Source organism: Doryrhamphus excisus, linkage group LG7 (assembly GCF_037039965.1).
Source record: "Doryrhamphus excisus strain RoL-2023G ecotype Guam linkage group LG7, RoL_Dexc_Guam_v1.1, whole genome shotgun sequence".
NCBI lineage: Eukaryota > Metazoa > Chordata > Actinopteri > Syngnathiformes > Syngnathidae > Doryrhamphus > Doryrhamphus excisus.
This window is the reverse complement of record NC_136363.1, coordinates 17,884,444-17,901,383: the sequence shown is the minus strand read 5'-3', so window position 1 is coordinate 17,901,383 and position 16,940 is coordinate 17,884,444. Positions and strand designations below refer to the sequence as shown.

The following is a 16,940-nucleotide window of genomic DNA, read 5'->3' as shown; positions in this document are numbered from 1 at the left end:
CCTCATTATCGGAAAGTTTTAGCATCATTAAATAAGAGAATACAATTCATTTATAGGTCAGAAAAGTGGAAAATTATTATAATAATATAGAATGCTCCATAAAAGTTTGTTGCAGAAAATAGATACATTACAAGCCCCCCCGTAATGTACAATCTACACTAATGTATCCCATAAGACTCATTATATTTACTCCGAGGTAAATATCAGCATGTATTTCATATCCAAAACCGTTACCCAAGATCATAAAAATCATCATCTCCAAAATAAAAAAAACTCCCGGCTGTCGCCCCTTAAAGGTATGTGAATGTACATTTTTATGTTCAGAAGCTACATGTTGCGATGCCAGTTTTTTTTTTTTTTTTTTTTCTTTTGGCAAAGCGCTGTGGGAACGACATAAACGAGTTAAGCAAATTTCTCAGCCTAACCTGATTACTCCGTGTAATCTGCTTTTATTTGTGTGAGAGTGCATGTAAACAAGTCCAAATTGCAGCTGTGCTCGAGTGACCTGGAGGAGGAGGCTTCTACCTACACACACACACACACACACACCTCGAGACATTTACCATCCAACGAAGGGGACCCTAATATGCTAAAAGGAAGGAGGCGGGGGTGAGCACGGCGGCGTTGGCCACCTCTCGCTGTAATTATATTCAGTCATAATGAATCACGGCCCCCCTAATCCTGAATCAGGCTCCATTTTCCAGCATCGGCAGGAGGAGGAGGAGGAGGAAAAATGACCTACATGTGCTTGCTAAAGCTCTTATAGCACAGCTTCGACTTGTGCTTTCTTACTTTTTTGGCATTTACGCTCAAATCACACACACACACACACACATACACACACACACAGTGAGTGACTTTGAGCTGTGTTGAAAGTGAATGAGCGGTGCGCCATGCTTATTTCCATATCAGGTAGCAGCTTTAAAAGATTCATGGCCTTGTAATGTGGTCAAATCTTCTTCCCTTTTCCCGTTGGAATAGCAATGACTCCTCAACCTCTTTTTTTTTTTTTTTTTTTTTTTGGTGTTGCAGCCTAAACGGATGCACGGATGATCCTCTTTTTTACTTTTTTCACGTATAGAAGTGATCTTTTAAAGCCGACGGTAATGTCTGATCGGCAGCTTGTGTGCATTCCGCTTCAATTTAATTCAAGTGTAATGATCCGGCGAGATGGCAATTCATCACAAAACCAACATGCCTCCGTGCTTTTTAGTTCCAGTCTTGACTGATTTAGATTGTTGGAGCCCAGAGGTGCTTCATAATAGCACTAATAATACTCATATATGCATAATAGCGCTATTGAAAGGGGGGAATCAATTTTCACTCAATTTGCCCAAAGCATTCTTACTGGGGTCTGCGAACAGCGCGGACCTCCATTACACCATAATTATTATTTCATTTATTTTTTATTTCATCTACATATTTAAATTCTTTCACCATGAAAACATACTATGACTTTAAGCATGCTAACACCTAGCAAGATAGTGGTAAGCGTCTGTTATAATGCTAGGATGCTCATGTCAACATGCTAACATTATAAGGTTAGCATGCTAATGTTAGTGCTAATGATGCTAATGTTAAAGACCTAGCATAATAGCACATTAGCATGCTAACACCTAGCAAGATAGTGGTAAGTGTCTGTTATAATACTAGGATGCTCATGTCAACATGCTAACATTATAAGGTTAGCATGCTAATGTTAGTGCTAATGATGCTAATGTTAAAGACCTAGCATAATAGCACATTAGCATGCTAACACCTAGCAAGATAGTGGTAAGTGTCTGTTATAATACTAGGATGCTCATGTCAACATGCTAACATTATAAGGTTAGCATGCTAATGTTAGTGCTAATGATGCTAATGTTAAAGACCTAGCATAATAGCACATTAGCATGCTAACACCTAGCAAGATAGTGGTAAGTGTCTGTTATAATATTAGGATGCTCATGTCAACATGCTAACGTGATAAGGTTAGCATGCTAAAACCTAGCATAATAGTGTGTACCTTTGAAATTGCTAAAAATGCTACTATGCTAATGTTAATGCTAACGATGCTAATGTTATCATGTTAGTATATTAGTATATCAACATACTAACATGATAAGGTTAGCATGCTAAAATAATAATAATAATACTCATATATGCATAATAGCGCTATTGAAAGGGGGGAATCAATTTTCACTCAATTTGCCCAAAGCGTTCTTACTGGGGTCTGCGAACAGCACGGACCTCCATTACACCATAATTATTATTTCATTTATTTTTTATTTCATCTACATATTTAAATTCCTTCACCATGAAAACATACTATGACTTTAAGCATGCTAACACCTAGCAAGATAGTGGTAAGGGTCTGTTATAATGCTAGGATGCTCATGTCAACATGCTAACATTATAAGGTTAGCATGCTAATGTTAGTGCTAATGATGCTAATGTTAAAGACCTAGCATAATAGCACATTAGCATGCTAACACCTAGCAAGATAGTGGTAAGTGTCTGTTATAATACTAGGATGCTCATGTCAACATGCTAACTTTATAAGGTTAGCATGCTAATGTTAGTGCTAATTATGCTAATGTTAAAAACCTAGCATAATAGCACATTAGCATGCTAACACCTAGCAAGATAGTGGTAAGTGTCTGTTATAATACTAGGATGTTCATGTCAACATGCTAACATTATAAGGTTAGCATGCTAATGTTAGTGCTAATGATGCTAATGTTAAAGACCTAGCATAATTGCACATTAGCATGCTAACACCTAGCAAGATAGTGGTAAGTGTCTGTTATAATACTAGGATGCTCATGTCAACATGCTAACATGATAAGGTTAGCATGCTAAAACCTAGCATAATAGTGTGTACCTTTGAAATGGCTAAAAATGCTACTATGCTAATGTTAATGCTAACGATGCTAATGTTATCATGTTAGTATATTAGTATGTCAACATACTAACATGATAAGGTTAGCATGCTAAAATAATAATAATAATACTCATATATGCATAATAGCGCTATTGAAAGGGGGGAATCAATTTTCACTCAATTTGCCCAAAGCGTTCTTACTGGGGTCTGCGAACAGCACGGACCTCTGCCAAACACCATTATCCCCCCCCCCTTCGTATTGTGATTTACACCATAATTATTATTTCATTTATTTTTTATTTCATTTACATATTTAAATTCTTTCACCATGAAAACATACCATGACTTTAAGCATGCTAACACCTAGCAAAATAGTGGTAAGAGTCTATTATAATACTAGGATGTTAATGCTTGTTAAAGACCTAGCATAATAGTGCTATGTGTTTATAGACGAGTCTAGCAATGCTAACATGCTAACACCTAGTATGATAGCGGTAAGTGTCTGCTTAAGTTCATATTCATGGATATTGGATGTGTTTACTGTTTACTGTGTTTACTGTTTACATAAAAACAGCACACTGAGCATGCTAGTGGTAAGTGTCTGTTATAATGCTTGGATGCTCATGCTCAACCTGATAAGGTTAGCATGCTAAAACCTAGCATTATAGTGTGTACCTTTTAAATGCTATGCTAATGTTAGTGGTAATGATGCTAATGTTAAAGACCTAGCATGACAGTGCTATGTCTTTATATAAGAGTCTAGCAATTCTAACACCTAGCATGATAGCAGTAAGTGTGTGCTTAAGTTCATATTCATGGAAATCGGAATAAAAATGCTTGTATGCTCATGTCAGCACGCTAACACCGAGCATAATAGTGTGTACCTAAGAAAGTGGCTGAAATTCCACTATGCTAATGTTATCAGGATAGCATTGCAAGCATGCTATTGTTAGAATGCTAGTGATAGTGGTAAGTGTTTACATAAAAACAGCACAGATAGTGGTAAGTGTCTGTTATAAAACTAGGATGCTCATGTCAACATGCTAACATGCTAACAACCTAGCATAATAGTGTGTACCTTTGAAAATGGCTAAAAACAATACTATGCTTATGTTATCATGGTAGAAGTGCTAACATGCTAATGTTAAAGACCGAGCATAAGTGCAAAGTGTTTACATAAAAACAGCACATTAGCATGCTAACACTGAGCATGATAGTGGTAAGTGTCAGTTATAATGCTAGGATGCTCATGTCAACATGCTAACAAGATAATGTTAGCATGCTAAAACCTAGTATAATAGTGTGTACCTTTGAAAATCACTAAAAACGCTACTATGCTAATGTTAGTGCTAATGATGCTAATGTTAAAGACCTAGCATGATAGTATCATGCTAGCATGCTAACATGATACCGGGAAGGCTAAAGTCCTCTGACCATTTTTTTGTGACATTATATGCACAAATGGTGAAAATGGTCCTGTAACGCAATCTTATATAAATACATAAAATATGTATAAATATAAATATAAATATATAAATATAAATATATAATACATATAATAATATAATAAATATAAATATAAATCCTGGATCCAGATATAATCAGTTCTTTCATATCCCATTTCTAACATTGCTACTTCAGAACTTTCCAAGATGTGCAGTATCTCGGCAGGGAGGGGTCAGAGGTCAGAAGCTGGACTGCTGTGTAAATACAATAATTAAAATAATTTTGAAAAAAATTCAAGTCACAAAAGTTCAAGAATAAATACAAAGTAGTCTTAGTTCCTGTTTGACATTTATTTTGTATTTCTGTTTCCTGTGTTGGCACCATCTGCTGCAACTTTACCTTTGATTTGAAGCTGGCAACGCACCTGTTTCTCGTTTGTAATTAGTAGACTGTTTCAGTTGAGTCATTTCTTTCTACTCATTTCCGGATCATTATGGATTTGGGATGTTTGATATGCCGCCTGAGTCTGGATTTAGGAACATTTTCCTTGCTCCTCTTCCACGGTAAGCCTACTTTCTGTCCTCCCCAACCTGTCTTAGCAGTTTCTTTAGCCTCCTAGTGTTTTTGCTAGCCTTAGTTCCCTTCTTTTGTGGCTACCATCATATCTTCCAATACAGTTGTGACACAGCAACAAACAGGAGTAACATTTCTGATGCCTTTTGTGTTGAAAATGCAGAAATATGTCACAAAATTTATTAATTAATTTATAAATTAATTTTGTAAATTTATTTTTCCACTTTTTTGGCAAGAATCATCTTCCAATAATACCTTTTGGGCGTATTCCTGTAGCTTATTTTACACTTCTAAGATGTATACTAAGTTAAAAAAAAAACTTGATAACTGAATTTCCATGAAATACGATTCCTTGTGAATTTTTGTAGTCGGAGCATAGAAAACTTAATTGCAAATATGTTTTGTAAACATTATTAGAGCCCTGTACACAGGATCTAACATCCCTATAGTTGCCTTTAAGCTTATATTACCCAATCTGGTGGACATAATAAGTATAAATATACATTCGCGCGTTAGCACCTTGCTTTTTACTTCCTCCATCACAACGTCTTGATGTTTACTTTAGGCAAAATAATACTTACAATTACTTTAACTTAGTCACAATCATCTTCCATTAATAACTTTTTGGGCATATTCCTGTAGCTTATTTTTACACTTTTAAGATGTACACTAAGTTAAAAAAAAAGTGATAACTGAATTTCCATGAAATACGATTCCTTGTGAATGGAATATTTTTGTAGTTGGAGCAGACAAAACTTGTTTGCAACTGTCTAAATATGTTTTGTAAACATTATTAGAGCCCTGTAGACAGGATCTAACCTCCCTATAGTTGCCTTTAAGCTTATATTACCCAATCTGGTAGACATAATAAAGTATAAATATAAATTTGCGCGTTAGCATCATGCTTTTTACTTCCTGTAGTGGCTCCTGTTTCATCAATGTAGCATTACTGACAGTGACCAGTGTACAATACTACAAATCATCAATGTCTTGATGTTTACTTTAGGCAAAATAATACTTACAATTAGCTTAAATCAGTCACAATCATCTTCCAATAATACCTTTTGGGTGTATTCCTGTAGCTTATTTTTACACTTGTAAGATGTATACTAAGGTTAAAAAAACCTTGATAACTGAATTTCCATGAAATACGATTTCTTGTGAATGGAATATTTTTATAGTAGTAACAAACCTTTTTGCAACCGTCTAAATATGTTTTGTAAACATTACTAGAGCCCTGTAGACAGGATCTAACACCCCTATAGTTGCCTTTATGCTTGTATTACCCAATCTGGAGGACATAATAAGTAGGTTCATACATAATAAGTACAAAGTATAAATATACATTTGCACGTTAGCACCTTGCTTTGGCTACTGTTTCATCAATGGAGTATTACTGGCACTAATACTACATACAAATCATCACGTCATGACGTTTACTTTAGGCAAAATAATACTTACAATTAGCTTAAATTAGCCCAACTAAACACAACAAAGTGCAGTCAATCATGACCAAATGTTTATCCGTAGAGTCTAGGAAAAAGCTACATTGACGTTCCTTGCTCCTGCAGTTTTTCCATAGCATGTGAAGAATGTGTGCTGGTGCAGTGTTTGGACTCCAATGGAAAAGGGCATGTCTCCATAGTACCGTGAGTAAATATTGTCATCACCACAGGGAAAGCATCCGTTCGTTTAAGCAGCGACTCTCCAGACGACGTGAGGACCTGACCATGTACAGTCATGTGATCACAAGTAAAAGTGTTTACCAATGTTTGGAGGCTTGACATTTATCCAAAGTGGCCTTTAGTAAAAGTCATAGGCGAGGCGTGAAGAGGTTTTTTGATGAGGGTCCGCCATGTTTCTGGCTCCTGTGGGCCAGTGAGACAGACGCTGGTGTTTAATAGAGCAATATATCTGTCCCATCACCTCCTGGTCCAATCACACTGAAAATGAGCTGAGGCTTAAATGGAAGATGCAGGCCGCTGTTCAGGCAATTCAAAGTGCATGTAGAAGACGGATATTGGACCTGGTGTTTTAGCCAATAGTTCCATTTTAAGAAGACACGCCTGAATCAAGGCGTCCTATTATTTTATTTTTCCACATTTCTTACCTATAAATGTTGTATTCTTGTGTTAAACGATTCCAAAGTTTCAAATGAGTTTTAAGCATTTGGAAGTGAGGTGTGAAAAAAGTTTGGGATGGCTCTGAACGCTCGGTTTCAGTTAGTTTTTCTAACACTGGCTCCCTGTGACCTCACAAGGAGCCGGGCTTCCTTATATGGGCAAATGCATACATCTACATTTTAATGATAACGGTGAATTGTCGATAAATATGCAACATACTGCAATTCTTGAAGCGAGCTGTGCAGTATTTATTTACATTATTTACTATTGTTTTATGTTATTTATATTTATTTATAAAATTATATATTTTTATCCAATAGTTAGTGAAGGCGACTTATTATACTTTTTCCACATTTCTGACCTATAAATGTTGTTAAAATGTTGCATTCTCGTGTTAAACGATACCAAAGTTTCAAATAATGAGTTTTAAGCATTTGGAAGTGAGACGTGAAAAAAGTTTGGGATGTCTCTGAACGCTTTGTTTCAGATAGTTTTTCTAACACTGGCTCCCTGTGACCTCACAAGGAGCCGGACAAATGCATACATATACATTTTAATGACAACGGTGAATTGTCGATAAATATGCAACATATTGAAATTCTTGAAACGAGCTGTGCAGTATTTATTTACATTATTTACTATTTGTTTTATTTTATTCATATTTATTTCTAAATTATATTATATTTTTATTTATAAATTTTTTTAATGATGCTTTTAACACCTTCAGCCGGCATGGAACTATCCATTACTTTTTGGCTATGTATCCGTCATGTGTGATGACGTGTGATTTGATATCCTTGAATGAAGGCCCATTCGTTGCTGCTTGCGGCTTTAAGCAAACATACTCTCAATTTCCACACAAGTCCCCCAGCATGTGTTGTAGGCCAGATACACTCTGAAGCTCTGCTTCACTCTGTTTACGTTTGTTGGCTATGCTTCCCAGGACATCTTTCTATGAGGCAAGCTCAGGCAGAAGTGGTTGGAGTTGGTGATTCCCAGCAAGAGAAAAATATTTTCCAGAGGTTTTCTTCCACAAATTTAGAAAGTTCAGCTCAGCAGTAGTCCAAGTATGGGAGTGCGAACAATCACAGTTCTGCTCGTAGGCCAGGCGTGAGTGGAATAAATTGAAACTGTTTTCGAAATGCTAGAAAATATCGCTGGAATAGGTGCAGATTCTGGAAAATGTGCGGGTTATTGTGTGTAGCGGATCTATAGTAGTTCACAACTCTCATAATAGGTTTCCTTTAACAATCAATTAAGAAATGTATAATCATCCTTAATCATTACAAATGTCTTTTAGAATCTAAGAGGACAAATCAAGCCTTTTTTTGTGAGGGTGAGAAAAAAAACAATTATGATAATGCCGCTATTAAGCATATTTTCCTGACTTAAAACAAAAAAAAACAAGCCGATGAATATGGTTCAAAAGAAATGAGCATGTAATATTCAAGCCTCGGGGCGTTTGCTGCATAGCGCCAGCATCCCGACACGCTGCTTGGTTAGCATCACCGCTTTTAGAGCAGGCTGTCCCTGTTTAAGACGATTTAACATTTGGATGCTCTCATGTTGGACAACCAAAAACATAAAGCAGTATTTAACTTGCAGTTACTGTGGTGAGCTCATGGGAGCAATGGCTGGAATTGGAGTTTTATATGTAATACAGAGCAGAGAATGTGTGTAAAATATATTTGTCTAGTTATCCAATTATGGCTATTTTTGCCTTTTGATTCGGTAAGATTTTTCTGCAGGTAGTTATGATGGAGAACTATGAAGTCTGCCTAGCAACAACTGACTTATTCAGGGGAAAATGGTGCTTTTCTGCATTACTTATTTAATACATATAATTGCTTACTTGTTCTAATCAGCAAGTCTGGTGCTTGTGTGTCTCACCGAACATTACAGTAGCATTACTGACACCTAGTGACCAGTGTAGAATACTACAATATCAGTGTTTTGAATGCATCTTTTTTCAAAGTGAAATGTATATATTCTGTTTTACATTTATTTTAGTTGGGAGCTGATATTTTCCTGAATGTTATGTTCTACAGCTGGTTACTAAAGAACGGAAAAGTTTTTTTTTTTGAGTAATAATAGGCTGTATGCATCTAGTGATGTAACTACCGAACATTACAGTAGCATTACTGACACCTAGTGACCAATGTAGAATACTACATAATATCAGTGTCTTTGAATGCATCTTTTTTCAAAGTGAAATGTATCTTTTTTTGTTTTACTTCCCTTTTAGTTGGGAGCTGATATTTTCCTGAATCTTACTATGTTCTACTGCTGGTTACTGAAGAGCGGAAAAGTTTTTTTTTTGAGTAACTATAATGTAGTGACATTTTGAATTATGAATGAACTACATGTGATTTGGGCTGTTCCAAATACCGCTTATCCTAGAATACTGTTTCATACCTAAATGGCCGGTTGACCACCTGCCCCCCCCCCCCCCCCCCACATAAAGATGCTACTGGCCAAGCATGTCACAGCTCATCACCATTTACACTCCACACCATTTCCCACGTTTGTTTGCGTGCCAGCAAATGAAAAATGTGATTAAAATGACTTTGGCTGTGCAAGCTTGTGAGAGGAAATTCATAAAGAGTCTTTGAATATAAATGAATGGAGACACCAAAGGGCTTTTTTTTTTTTTTTTTTTTTTTTTACATGACTGTATCTGGCCCGACCGTATGCATGAACCAGCTCCTGGCGAGCGCTCTGTTTTATTTGATGTACTTTCATTGATTGACTGCCATGTAAAGTGGATCCGAACCTCCACGGCAAATAAAACAGTGGCAAATGACCCTTGAAAGTATTTACCCAGCTGCATTAGCGTCAGCAGTTAATTATCATGAAAGCCTCTTGCAGGCTAACGCTAGGTTAGTGTGCGTCGAAGCCACGTCTTGTCGACGACACTCGATCATAGCGTGATACTGCTTTCCCATCTCTCGGGGGCGGCGTGGCTCAGGTGGCTGGCGAGTCGTAGGAAGATTCCACACGGCTAATCTCCCAACCTTCCTCCCCTCAGGCTACATCCTGAGAGTGTCCTCCAGCAAGATGCGGAGCACCTGGGCACCTTACACGCCAACCCCCAGCATCACTGTCTCAGTATTCCGATGTGGAAGGGGGAAAAAAAAAGTGGATCGTCAAGTTACTCTTTGCTGCATACATCTACATTCTAATGACAACGGTGGATTGTCGATAAATATGCAACATACTGCAATTCTTGAAGCAAGCTGTGCAGTATTTATTTGCATTATTTACTATTATTTATTTTATTTTATTTTTTTTAAATTATGCCTTTTAACACCTTCAGCCGGCGTGGAACTATCCATTACTTTTTGGCTATGTATCTGTCATGTGTGATGACGGTAATTGATATCCTTGTATGGAGGCCCATTTGTTGCTGCTTGCGGCTTTAAGCAAACATACTTACATACTTTCTGACCTATAAATGTTGTTAGAATGTTGTATTATCATGTTAAACGATGCCAAAGTTTCAAATAATGAGTTTTAAGCATTTGGAAGTGAGGCGTGAAAAAAGTTTGGGATGGCTCGGAACGCTCGGTTTCAGTTAGTTTTTCTAACACAGGCTCCCTGTGACCTCACAAGGAGCCGGGCTTCCTTATATGGGCAAATGCATACATCTACATTTTAATAACGGTGAATTGAAGATAAATATGCAACATATTGCAATTCTTGAAGCAAGCTGTGCAGTATTTATTTACATTATTTACTATTTATTGTTATTTATATTTATTTATAAATTATATTATTTTATTTTTTTTAATGATTCCTTTTAACACCTTCAGCCGGCGTGGAACTATCCATTACTTTTTGGCTATGTATCTGTCATGTGTGATGACGGGTGGTTGATATCCATGTATGAAGGCCGATTCGTTGCTGCTTGCGGCTTTAAGCAAACATATTCTCAACTTCCACACAAGTCCCCCAGCATGTGTTGTAGGCCAGATACACTCTGAAGCTCTGCTTCACTCTGTTTACGGTTGTTAGCTATGCTTCCCAGGACATCTTTCTACGAGGCAAGCTCAGGCAGAAGTGGTTGGAGTTTGTGATTCCCAGCAAGAAAAAAATATTTTCCTCTTTCAGCGGCATCCAGATGTTTTCTTCCACAAATTTAGAAAGTGGGATTACTTTTTGGCTCTGCATCTGTCATATGTGATGACGGTGATTGATATCCTTGTATGGAGGCCCATTCGTTGCTGCTTGCGGCTTTAAGCAAAATCCACAAAGGATAAATATCCACCATATATAGCTCAAATTCCATAAAGGGTGTTCGGAAAATAAGTCCTCAACCTATAGATGACTCTGTGTGGTTAATTATTTCATAATTTATTATATTTGTTTACTTAGCAGAAACCTGAAAAAGTACTAAAGCGTTCAGTTTTAGTGTAGCTTTGGGGTGTGAATCTGAAAAAAAGTTGTGGTTCCAAGGAGCATTAGGTTAATAGTTTGTTTAGAGTGATGGTGCAAAACCTATTGAAGTTTCTATTCCACTGCTTAAAGGGTTGGAGTATAGTATCAATTTTAATGTGAATACAAAAAGCTATATATTAAATTTTGGACATGATCTAGTGGACTCTAGTTTTTGAGTATTACACTCTCGGTTATGGCCAAACATTGTCCCTAACAAACTCATCTGTTTGTGTAATCCAACTGGCTCAGCCATCTCTCCTTCTGCCCAGACACCAGCCAGTGTCTGTACAGTGAGATTAGAGAGCGCTAGCCGTTGAGCTAAAAGCTTGGAAAATAGAACTGCCGCCTCCAATCGCCTCCAGCTCGCCTTGTGTTCCGCGCAGGCTCAGACCAAGGCCAGTAAAACGTACTCTCAACTCCCACACAAGTCCCCCAGTTCAGTGGTCGACTGTGTAGTTATTTCCTAACTAACACAGTTACACCACAACTCTTTTGTTGAGCATGGCTGTAAAATAACCAAAATAAAATGAATTAAATTTTTGACACAGCCTTTGGAATGGATAAATAACAAAAACCGAGGTACTACTGTGTTGACTTCACTTCTTCTTTAGCAGGATTACAAAAAGATGAACATAATCCCTGCAGAAGATTGCACAGGGTTATACGAAGTAAGGAAAATGTAAGTCAATTTTAGTCAGGATATGATTTGTTGATTCAGATAAAATTGCAAATCCAAGGAGCTCTCATCACATTTTGCAGATGGTTTAGTTTGTTTGTTGAACACGATTAACCAAAAACTGCTATATGAACTTGAATCCGGAAAACGATGCGGATCAACGAAGCATTTAATCAAATTCCGTAGAGGGTCCGGTATGTTTAGCTTGCTTCTTGTCGTGGTTTGTATAGCATGTTGACACATGTGAAGTGGGTACAGGAGCGGGTTTGTTGCTGATCTCGATCAGGATTGTTTGACTTTGAGGGAGATTTATGTTACACACTACATACTACATGTTTCACAATTTGGTAATGGTTTTATTTCATTTGAACATGCATCAGATTACAATTGAATGCATCACATCAGTTCACAGTTCCACATGTCCAAAAGGAGTAGGAAGAAGCAAAGCTTATTAAATCCTACCCCTCCATCTGGTACTTTTACAATCAGTAACTGTTACATTTGTTCACTTCCTGCTTTCCTAATATAGTTTAGGGGTTTTTTTGTTTTTTTTGTCACGTACCGAAGTACGAGGTCATATGACCATACAATGACAATGGGTACCATAGTAACCGTCAACATTGTACAATTAAAATAATTACATTTAATTTGGTAGTACAGTCATCCCTCACAATATCATATTTTGACTAACAGGGGAGGGTCAAATCATACAAAATGGCTGGATAAATGAAAATATACATATGGCATTCAGAAGACCTGATATGTAGTGTGGCAGTTGTTTAGCTCTAGCGTCTTTTGGTTAGCATAGTTACAAATACTGCCGTGAGTTGTGGCTGACGGTAGCTCCGTTTGAATCCTTGTTCATAAAACCCATGAAGTTCAGTATCCTTAACTTTGGTCAGTCGGTGTCGGTAAGGTTACGTTGATGCGACCATAGCCACCTCAGGAAGTACGCTGTCAAGAAGCAAAGCTTATTTAATCCTACATCTCCATTTGGTACTGTTACATTTGTTCACTTCCTGCTTTCCTTATATAGTTTATGTTGGTTTTTTTTGTCACATACCAAAGTACGAGGTGATATGACCATCCAATGACATAATGGGTACTATAGTAAGTGTCAATATAGTGATATGTATAGCACATCATGACTGGTTCAAGACTCTTCATCCTTGTATTTAGCAAACATCAACTGCTTGTATTGTTTCTTGAATTGGCTCATCGTTGTGCATTGTTTGAGGGTCTTACGCAATCCATTCCATAGTTTGATTCCACATACTGAAATTAAAACTAAAACCACCCAAACATTTATAGGTTTTCATATTTTAATGAGGAGAGCATGCAAACAATGACATGCTATGGCTTTTTAACGTAGTCCCAAATGTAGTGGATGACATTTTTAGGCAATTGGTTATTTTTTGCCTTATGCATTATTTTAGCTGTTTGAAGATGAACTACGTATATCAGCAAGTTGAAGTATTTGTGATTTTTAGAAATAAGGAGTTAGTATGTTCTCTGTAGGCGGCATTATGAATTATGTTTACTACAGGACTTGGACTCCAAACCGACCATGACACAAGTTGGAAGGGAACATCTTCTGTAGGCAGCTCATTTTGAAAAGCAAAACATCTTTTTTCCCAGCTCTTCATCCCTCTTGAATAGAGGGATGCACTCCACAAGTCGGAGATGGAACAAACACAAATTCTTGAACCTATGACAGAAGCTGCACTTTACATCTCAAGGACATAACGCAAAGCCTGGTGAAATGGCAAAGAAAAACACGTGGATGACGGCAATTTTTTTTTTTTTTTTTTTTTTGACACTTTCAACCAACGCTGCTGTGATCCGTCGGGATTACAGAGATCTCCAACAAGCAGAAGTAGTTCAAACAATGAAAAACCTTATTAAACAGCAACACAAGCGAGCCTATGGGACGGGCAGACTTTTTGACGTGTACACAATCCTTTTCTTCCAGTAGTGAATATATTTAGTCCGAGTCAGGAAAGACTTAGAGAATCACTCTCCTGACTCCCATTCTTCAGTGGATGTGTGGAGCCAAATCCAATAAGAACGGCAGATCGTCGCCCAAATCCCGCTCTGAATCATCCCCATAGTCTTTGCATAGCCTTAGCCCCCTTGGCATCATTTAACACTGTCACACCATGAACTCATCTCCTCCATTCAAAATAAATAGGCTGGCTTCCAAGAATATCTTTTCTTTCTCTCTAACTCCAGTCTGGCTGTGTCAAAGCAGAGAAAATGGAATGAAATTTAGTCTGAATGAGGGGAACATCATTTTGTCTGGAATCGCATACTTTGTATTATGCAGCAGCCGCAAGCACTTTATGAAGTTATCGACCATATTTGGCTTTAAAATGGACTTTCCCTTGAATAATAGCATTTTTTTGAAAGCTAGTACAATTAAAATAACGATTACATTTAATTTGGGAGTACAGTCATCCCTCACGATATCATGGTTTGACCAACGGGGGAGGGTCAAATCATACAAAATGGCTGAATTAATGAAAATATACATGTGGCAGTTGTTTAGCTCTAGCGTCTTTGGTTAGCATAGCGGCAAATACGGCCATGAATTGTGGCTGACAGCAGCTTTTAAAACCATTAAAGTTCAGCATCCTTAACTTTGGTCAGTAGGGGTCGGTAAAGTTACATTGATGCAACCATAGCCACCGCAGGAAGTACGCTGTCAACGCTAACATGCGACGTCATGCTATAAGTTATTCATGTTTGACCAACGAGGGAGGGTCAAATCATACAAAATGGCTGAATTAATGAAAATATACTTATGGCATTCAGAAAACTTGATATGTAGTGTGGCAGTTGTTTAGCTCTAGCGTCTTTGGTTAGCATAGCGGCGAATACGGCAAAGAGTTGTGGCTGACAGCAGCTTTTAAAACCGTTGAAGTTCAGCATCCTTAACTTTGGTCAATAGGGGTCGGTAAGGTTGCGTTGATGTGACCATAGCCACCGCAGGAAGTACGCTGTCAACGCTAACATGCGACACCATGCTATGTTATTCCTGTCAGAAGTAGGAATCCTAATTCATGGAAATTCACTTATTGGATTAGGTCTGGAACCAATTAAGTGCAATAAACGAGGGATTCAAACATACAATTCTAACCAGGATGCTAGTCAACATCCTATTTCCCATATAAATTATTGGAAATATAAACAAAGTTGCATATAAAGTACCATTCAAAAGTATTGTAACGATGAGATCAATACTGATCTACAGGTTTTTGTTCAATTCCACTGCTTATTTAGAGGTAAAAACAACATGAAAACCAAAGAGCTATAAATGCGAGAAGTTATTTGAAGAGGTTGCTTACAGCCACACTGCCAATATTGGTTACAGCTGGCGACTATAAGAGACTGTGGTTCAGTCGTCACCACGTGGATCACCTGAAAGCACCTTGGCCCTGGACCTAAACATTCTTGGAACTTTCCTGATTTATGTGTAATCATGCACGCCCCGTCGTCCTCCCGATCCACATCACTATTTCTCCCTCCTTGTCCTTGTCGGCCATCTTCACGTGTGGATTTAGACGGTAGGAGGAGATTATTGATGGCGTCTCTCATCAGTGGCTAACCTCAGCCGAGCTGGCAGCCAGAAGTGCTCTTCAGCGAACAGCTTTTTAATCAAAAAATGTGTGTCAAACGGCAGCAGAGAGCCTGTGAGTGCTTGTGGAAAAGCAGCGGTAAACAAACAACGGCAATTATGCCTCGGCACGGAAAGGAAATATGAAAAATGTTTGCTTTAAAAAGTGTTTAAATCACAGAAGAAGGTGGTGGGGGGGGGGATTAAGGCCACTTCAACTCCAGGCGGTTCTCGAGTACGGTTCTCTCTGCTGCTGCACTAATGCAGTAGCTTGTTTTTTTTTTGTTTTTTTTTTACAGCTACACCTTTAAATCCACCTGTGACATTAGTGATAGTTGGAACTCATTCAATGTCAGCCATTTTTAAAAAGCCGTCTTTCTAGGTACTGGCCATTTCTGATGATTTTGACCAGAAAGGCATATCTTATCTTAAGATTAGACTCATCTTTCATCAGTGTTTCTACTTATCTTTCTACCTTCTGTTGTACTGTACTGTTTTTGTATCCTTGTTAAAACATATTGATCTTGTGTTGTTTTTTTTTTACTCCTTCCTTTGTCTTTCCCTAATGGCGTCCTACAGCCAGAACTACTACTTCTTTTTTTCTCCGATACGTAGAAAAGACATTTAATTCACCCTCACTACAATTTTTACATGTGTTTTTGTGTCCTTGTTAAAACATATTGGTCTTGTGTTGTTTTTTTCTCTCCTTCCTTCAAGAATCAATCTGGCCTCAAAACTCGCATTGACTTAAACACGAGCTTTCTTCCTATCTTTCTACCTTCCGCTGTACTGTAGTGTTTTTGTATCCTTGTTAAAACATATTGATCTTCTGTTGTTTTTTTCCCTCCCTTCATCTTTCTCTAATGGTGTCTCCTTCAGCCAGAACTACTACTTCTTTTTTTTTTCTCCGATACGTAGAAAAGACATTTAATTCACCCTCACTACAATTTTTACATGTGTTTTTGTGTCCTTGTTAAAACATATTGATCTTCTGTTTTTTTCCCTTCGTCTTTCCACACACAGCTAGTTCAATTCCACCCTCTGCCATCTCTGTGTGGAGTTTGCATGTTCTACCTGTGCATGCGTGGGTTTTCTCCAGGTACTCCGGTTTCCTCCCACATTCCAAAAACATGCTAGTTTAATTGGCCACTCCAAATTGTCCATAGGTATGGATGTGAGTGTGAATGGTTGTTTGTCTATATGCGC

General features: G+C 37.7%; 1 protein-coding gene and 1 long non-coding RNA gene across 3 annotated transcripts in view; both read left to right on the top strand.

Annotated features, from left to right (window-relative positions):
* The window catches only part of LOC131108714 (cadherin-7-like), a 124,061-nt gene that overhangs the window by 18,847 nt on the left and 88,274 nt on the right, over positions 1-16,940 (top strand). The window lies entirely within an intron of this gene.
* Positions 4,742-10,129, top strand: LOC144899558 (uncharacterized). The gene is made up of 2 exons (XR_013627775.1): positions 4,742-4,872; positions 10,034-10,129. It is a non-coding gene; the product is annotated as an uncharacterized LOC144899558 (long non-coding RNA).